General features: G+C 37.6%; 2 long non-coding RNA genes across 2 annotated transcripts; both read right to left on the bottom strand.

Moving 5' to 3' along the window:
* Positions 1 to 36: 36 nt before the first annotated feature.
* LOC149768172 (uncharacterized) lies at positions 37 to 1,929 on the bottom strand. Its single transcript, XR_016399077.1, has 3 exons — positions 1,788 to 1,929; positions 1,049 to 1,096; positions 37 to 212 (listed from the first exon to the last, which is right to left on the bottom strand). It is a non-coding gene; the product is annotated as an uncharacterized LOC149768172 (long non-coding RNA).
* A 2,824-nt stretch (positions 1,930 to 4,753) lies between these two features.
* On the bottom strand, positions 4,754 to 6,626 carry LOC120110839 (uncharacterized). The gene is made up of 3 exons (XR_016399078.1): positions 6,485 to 6,626; positions 5,766 to 5,813; positions 4,754 to 4,929 (listed from the first exon to the last, which is right to left on the bottom strand). It is a non-coding gene; the product is annotated as an uncharacterized LOC120110839 (long non-coding RNA).
* Between the last annotated feature and the right edge of the window lie 710 nt (positions 6,627 to 7,336).

Genomic DNA, 7,336 nt, shown 5'->3' on the forward strand with positions numbered 1-7,336 from the left:
TGATAACAATTTTATTTCATGAAATAAGACCAAATCTGATCAAATTTATTTACTAATCATAAAGAAGCAAGTACAGAGCATCTAAATCAAATACTTGAGTTTGCAATATTACAACCCAAACTTATTAACATAGATACTTTTAAGAATCCCTGTAACTATGCTTCAACTCCAATTTTCATTTACTCTTTCCCGCTCTTAATCGCCTTAATTATCTGAAATAAAAAAAACAACAGGAGGGGTATGAGCTTGCGGCTCAGTAAGTAACCATGTACTATCTTATTAGATCAAGCATAATCTTTCTCATGCCAATGCATCATTTGAAGAATATAACAGTTATAGCAAAATAAAACATTTCAGAGATGATATATTCAAATCGGGTCATAAACCAATGTATGCTCCAACCATGCAAGTTCATAAACATGATAATGCAAGTCATATAAAAATGTTGCCATTCATCCATACTTTATAAATCTTACTCTCAGACGGATGTGCTGCTATGGTCACTATAATCCCGTGACAGGGCTCGTATTCGTAGTCGACGAGTTTTATAACTTGTTCATATTCGTTACCAACTTTAACCCGTTGGCAGAGGGCCATATTCGTTGGATGCTAGCTCCAGGGGGTCGACTGACCTCTATTTCTAGAGGTGGGCATAGCTATCTGAGAGTTCATAAATCATTATTCTTTTTCATTAGTCATACTTTCATACATAGGTTGGAAAATGACAAATGGCATCGTAATGTATAAAATTCATGATCATGCCACAAATCTCATTTTCATACGATTTATCATAACCATAATTCATCGTAATGTATAAAATTCATAATCATGCCACAAATCTCATTTTCATGCAATTTATCATAACCATAATTTATACTGAAATATTTATGAAGGATGCAATTTAATCAAACTTATGAATCACATGCAATCATATGCTTGATCCTACTTTTAAGAAAATACATCATAACAAATATATTTTTTTATTATTTTATTCTTACAATTAAACAGTAATTTTTAAATTAATAAGATCAGTGCCGGGGTTACTTACCTCAATTCGCCCACACAATCCTAATCTCGTCCGTCAAATTCTCTGTACCTATCAAACAGTTCCAGATGCATTATTAAATTAAAACTCTAACATGGACCTGAATAAATCTCAAGTCCCAACCGGATAATTTGGACTAAAATCCTACTTATTCACTATTTATTTACGTATTTTCTTTTTTTTCTTTTCTTTTTCTTTTCTTTTCTTTTCCTTCTTTTCTTTTTCCTTCTTCTCTTTTTCTTTTCCTTTTCCTTCTCTTCTTCTTTTTTTTTTTTTCTTTTCTCCTTTTTTTTTTCCTTCCCGAAACTTCTTCTCCTTCTTTCTTCTTTTTTTTTTCTTCTCCTCTTCTCTTCTCCCGACTTCTTCTCCTCCTCCCTTTCTTGTTCTTTCTTCGCTCGTGAAGGGAGGAGGGCGAGCTCGTCGGAATGCTCGGGAGGAACGGGCAGCGGCCGGCGGCACCCCCGGCGGGCCAACGGCACCCGTAGTGCCTGCGGCGCCCGTGGCCACAGCCGCTTCTGGGGCCGCGCTCGCAGCCCGTGGCCATGGCGTGCGGCCGGCGGCCGGCGCCTGCAGAAGCATGGTCGTGCCTGCGGCCGGCGCCCACGGTGAGTCTCCCCCTTCCCTTTCTTCTTTCTTTCTTTCTTTCTTTCTTTCTTTCTTTCTTCTTCTATTTGATCTATCCTCCCGAGTGGATCGAGAGGAGGAAAGGCAGTAAAGAAAAGGAGGAATGGATGGATCTTACCTCACTAATGAGAGCAGGGGCGCGGGTGGTGAAGTCCGACGAGGAGAGGCGCCGGTGGAGGATACCGGAGGTAGAACCCAACATGAGCGAGGACGGTGGCGAACATCAGGCCACCGGAGTGCCCAGATCTGGCAACATCCTGGTCCAAGAGCAAGGAGAAAATAGGGAGGAGGGGGGTCTCGGATCGGGTGAGCTATCGGGGGCTTTTATAGCCCTCTCCGGGGAAGAAAGAAAATGGTTGTGGCTCGTTCACCTCCGTGATGCTCGCGGTGGTCGGGCAGAATCGGAGGCCATTCAAGAGGCCACGATGTCCCCGCTCCTATCTCGCCTCCGTTACTCTGAGGAAGAAGACTATTACGATCCTCTGTCTCAGTCTTTTCTTCATGGGCTGAAGCCGGTTTGACCCGCCGGCTTTGGCCCAATCGGCCCAAAATCCAATTTTGGACTGGATATTACATTCTCCCCTCCTTAATAAAAATTTCGTCCTCGAAATTTAAGAAATCTTGATCTTCCAAATTGAGGGGTGCTCGGCTCATTATGTAACATAGTTTAAGATCTCGTTCTTCTCGATCAAAATCAGTGTGGTAGATAACTTTGGATCAACTGTCAAAAACTAGCAAGATTAGCACTAGATAAGTGACTAACTTAAAATCTATGTTTGATGTAGGTTCACTCCCGATCGGATTGGGATCGATTCACAACAAGATCGATTAATTGTATTTCAGGAAGAACCTGAAATAAAATGGATTCGATACACTTATTATGGTAGGGTGATGTTCCCTCAAAAGATAATGACCAACCTTAGAATCAAGTCTTTATATGGCTAGGTATGTGATTCACCAATTGAACAGGTAATGATGGTCATTAGATAGCAACGGTCTATCTCGAAATTGATTGGCATCAAATCTTAAGAGCAAGTCCAAGAAGACAAGATATTGATACCATAATTTAATATGTCACGAAGCTTAATTTATAACTCATAACGATGGAACAAATAACACATGGTTTATTTGGATACTTGAAATTTAGATCATATGCAATCAATGATTAACTCACCCTAGTCATGAAATGTTCAAGATTTTCCTTAGCATACCAACATTAGAAAATCTATCAAAGTGATAACGTAGCCATATCATGATTATCCTGAGAATCAACAGTATTCGCCTTCTCTTATTAACAAAAGTTTTCTTTATTAAAAAAAATCTAATCTTTATCATAACATGTTACCAAATACAGTCAATATTTCTTCTTCTTTTTTTTTTATCAGTTTAAAATGACTCAGTCCACCACACTTTCACTGCGCAACTCTGATCAATATTCTCCAAAATTTCTTAAGAATCCTAGATCATCATCATTCTTTATATTTATATATATATAATATTCAATCAGAATTTTTATCCTTACTTTCCAAGTACACTAGATCATGATTAACCCTCGAGATAATTGCCATATTTGTACCATTTTATGATCAGGTAATCACATTCTAAATCCAATTCGAGCTAAGCCAACTCTAGATTCCCTTGAAAATTCCATTCTACAATTTGATATTGACTTTTCTTTTAAGAATATTATTTGTATGCTCTGTTGAAAAATTCTAGATTGACTTACTCATTAGCATATTCAACCATCCCGAATCTTTTCTTTTTTTTTTTTGGTTAAACTCATTTAGGCCTCTCATGACATCACCTTAGTTTTTCACCAATGGTGATACAAAATCCAAAATTAACTCATAGCCTCGACTTATAATATATATATATATATATTATATATATATATATATATATATTTGATATAAATATATATTCGACTCACCAAAATCTAATAATATGGTTCAAGAATTTAGCTCTATGATTTTACATTGAGATCAAATCCACTAATAAGAATTTTTTTTTTTAACTCTCTTTTTTTTTCCGCCAAACAACTAAATTGTTCCAATTTCCCCAATCCTGAATCGCATCCCAAAATCTACAACATGATTTTTTTTTTTAATCAAAACATCAACTAATGTTCATTTAATTGATTTATTGTAGGATCATAAACTATTGCACTTTATCCATAGTAGAACATTTGAGCCTCAAATATTTTTCAAGATTGATAATTATTCTCAAAATTTACTAAATGACTTTCAATCAAAATACCAATTTTGCATTATAATTTGAAAAGATCTAATATTTCATATTCCAAGTAAACAAAGGAAAAACTCTTAAGTCTCATCCTCAAATATATTTTCTTTCTGTATAACAGTTTCATGCATAATTGTTATACATATTTCATCCTCGAAGAATATAATTTTTTTTTTTCTTGTCCAAGTCTTAAACAACTTATGAATGAACCCTATCTTGTCATCAAAATAATTAACTTCAAACTAGAAGTATTATCCACAGTACCCGATATCAAGTTGATCTTTCAAAATCACTTATATACTAACACACAAACAATCACAATATACTTTAATATTCCATGGCTAGTACTCCACTTAATATTAGTCAAAATCTAATTTAATTATAACTTGAAAATTTTCTACATTTCTATCACAATCACTAGTGATCTTAAACTTTAAGCTCTCAGACATTCCTGTCACATTCCCTATTGTTCTTAAACCTTTATTCTGATTCCAATTTGGTTACAATCCTCAATGATCTTAAACCTCCAACTTTGAAGCCACTTGTGCCACAGTCTTTAGTAGTTTTAAATCTTAAGCTCTTGTATCATTCATATCACAAATCCTAAGTGATCTTAAATCTAGCTTCTGATAGTTTAATTGCCATAATTCCCAATGATCTTAAACCTAAGCTCTGATACCACTAAATGTCACGCCCCGGATCCGGACATGATTTTTTTTTTAAAAAAATTTATATTATGCGCCCCAAATCCGGTTTATGACACGGCCGTGCTATTGTAGGTTGCTGCCCATAATAGCACGAAGCCCATGATAACAATTTTATTTCATGAAATAAGACCAAATCTGATCAAATTTATTTACTAATCATAAAGAAGCAAGTACAGAGCATCTAAATCAAATACTTGAGTTTGCAATATTACAACCCAAACTTATTAACATAGATACTTTTAAGAATCCCTGTAACTATGCTTCAACTCCAATTTTCATTTACTCTTTCCCGCTCTTAATCGCCTTAATTATCTGAAATAAAAAAAACAACAGGAGGGGTATGAGCTTGCGGCTCAGTAAGTAACCATGTACTATCTTATTAGATCAAGCATAATCTTTCTCATGCCAATGCATCATTTGAAGAATATAACAGTTATAGCAAAATAAAGCATTTCAGAGATGATATATTCAAATCGGGTCATAAACCAATGTATGCTCCAACCATGCAAGTTCATAAACATGATAATGCAAGTCATATAAAAATGTTGCCATTCATCCATACTTTATAAATCTTACTCTCAGACGGATGTGCTGCTATGGTCACTATAATCCCGTGACAGGGCTCGTATTCGTAGTCGACGAGTTTTATAACTTGTTCATATTCGTTACCAACTTTAACCCGTTGGCAGAGGGCCATATTCGTTGGATGCTAGCTCCAGGGGGTCGACTGACCTCTATTTCTAGAGGTGGGCATAGCTATCTGAGAGTTCATAAATCATTATTCTTTTTCATTAGTCATACTTTCATACATAGGTTGGAAAATGACAAATGGCATCGTAATGTATAAAATTCATGATCATGCCACAAATCTCATTTTCATACGATTTATCATAACCATAATTCATCGTAATGTATAAAATTCATAATCATGCCACAAATCTCATTTTCATGCAATTTATCATAACCATAATTTATACTGAAATATTTATGAAGGATGCAATTTAATCAAACTTATGAATCACATGCAATCATATGCTTGATCCTACTTTTAAGAAAATACATCATAACAAATATATTTTTTTATTATTTTATTCTTACAATTAAACAGTAATTTTTAAATTAATAAGATCAGTGCCGGGGTTACTTACCTCAATTCGCCCACACAATCCTAATCTCGTCCGTCAAATTCTCTGTACCTATCAAACAGTTCCAGATGCATTATTAAATTAAAACTCTAACATGGACCTGAATAAATCTCAAGTCCCAACCGGATAATTTGGACTAAAATCCTACTTATTCACTATTTATTTACGTATTTTCTTTTTTTTCTTTTCTTTTTCTTTTCTTTTCTTTTCCTTCTTTTCTTTTTCCTTCTTCTCTTTTTCTTTTCCTTTTCCTTCTCTTCTTCTTTTTTTTTTTTTCTTTTCTCCTTTTTTTTTTCCTTCCCGAAACTTCTTCTCCTTCTTTCTTCTTTTTTTTTTCTTCTCCTCTTCTCTTCTCCCGACTTCTTCTCCTCCTCCCTTTCTTGTTCTTTCTTCGCTCGTGAAGGGAGGAGGGCGAGCTCGTCGGAATGCTCGGGAGGAACGGGCAGCGGCCGGCGGCACCCGCAGTGCCTGCGGCGCCCGTGGCCACAGCCGCTTCTGGGGCCGCGCTCGCAGCCCGTGGCCATGGCGTGCGGCCGGCGGCCGGCGCCTGCAGAAGCATGGTCGTGCCTGCGGCCGGCGCCCACGGTGAGTCTCCCCCTTCCCTTTCTTCTTTCTTTCTTTCTTTCTTTCTTTCTTTCTTTCTTCTTCTATTTGATCTATCCTCCCGAGTGGATCGAGAGGAGGAAAGGCAGTAAAGAAAAGGAGGAATGGATGGATCTTACCTCACTAATGAGAGCAGGGGCGCGGGTGGTGAAGTCCGACGAGGAGAGGCGCCGGTGGAGGATACCGGAGGTAGAACCCAACATGAGCGAGGACGGTGGCGAACATCAGGCCACCGGAGTGCCCAGATCTGGCAACATCCTGGTCCAAGAGCAAGGAGAAAATAGGGAGGAGGGGGGTCTCGGATCGGGTGAGCTATCGGGGGCTTTTATAGCCCTCTCCGGGGAAGAAAGAAAATGGTTGTGGCTCGTTCACCTCCGTGATGCTCGCGGTGGTCGGGCAGAATCGGAGGCCATTCAAGAGGCCACGATGTCCCCGCTCCTATCTCGCCTCCGTTACTCTGAGGAAGAAGACTATTACGATCCTCTGTCTCAGTCTTTTCTTCATGGGCTGAAGCCGGTTTGACCCGCCGGCTTTGGCCCAATCGGCCCAAAATCCAATTTTGGACTGGATATTACAATGGGTACATAGAAAAAGAATGATCTACTCTTGCAAGCTAAAAAAGAGATCATCAAATTTGGTGTTACTGGTGGTGATGTGTAAACTTACTTTAGATCGAGCTTACCTACAGCCCACTCAACCAATGGGTTGTGGGTCGGTGATGGAAGTTGGAAGTTCTCATCTTCGATCTGTTTCATGTCTTCAATATGTCAATTGGATGATTCAACACGCAATATTTTGAAGGAACAAAGTTTGATTATACTTTTGAGAAATGATAGTAGCTTCTCTTCACATGGTATTCCATATACTTGCTTTTTAAGCAAACAATGGTAAGAGCATCGCCCTTTCTATTGAGAAAATGAGGAATAATATTACTAATGCCGATCATTTGTGGGTAATAAGAAGTAGTACTT

Source organism: Phoenix dactylifera, chromosome 2 (genome assembly GCF_051530095.1).
Source record: "Phoenix dactylifera cultivar Ajwa chromosome 2, Ajwa_hap1_PhDact_Kaust_v1.1, whole genome shotgun sequence".
Classification (NCBI taxonomy): Eukaryota; Viridiplantae; Streptophyta; class Magnoliopsida; order Arecales; family Arecaceae; genus Phoenix; species Phoenix dactylifera.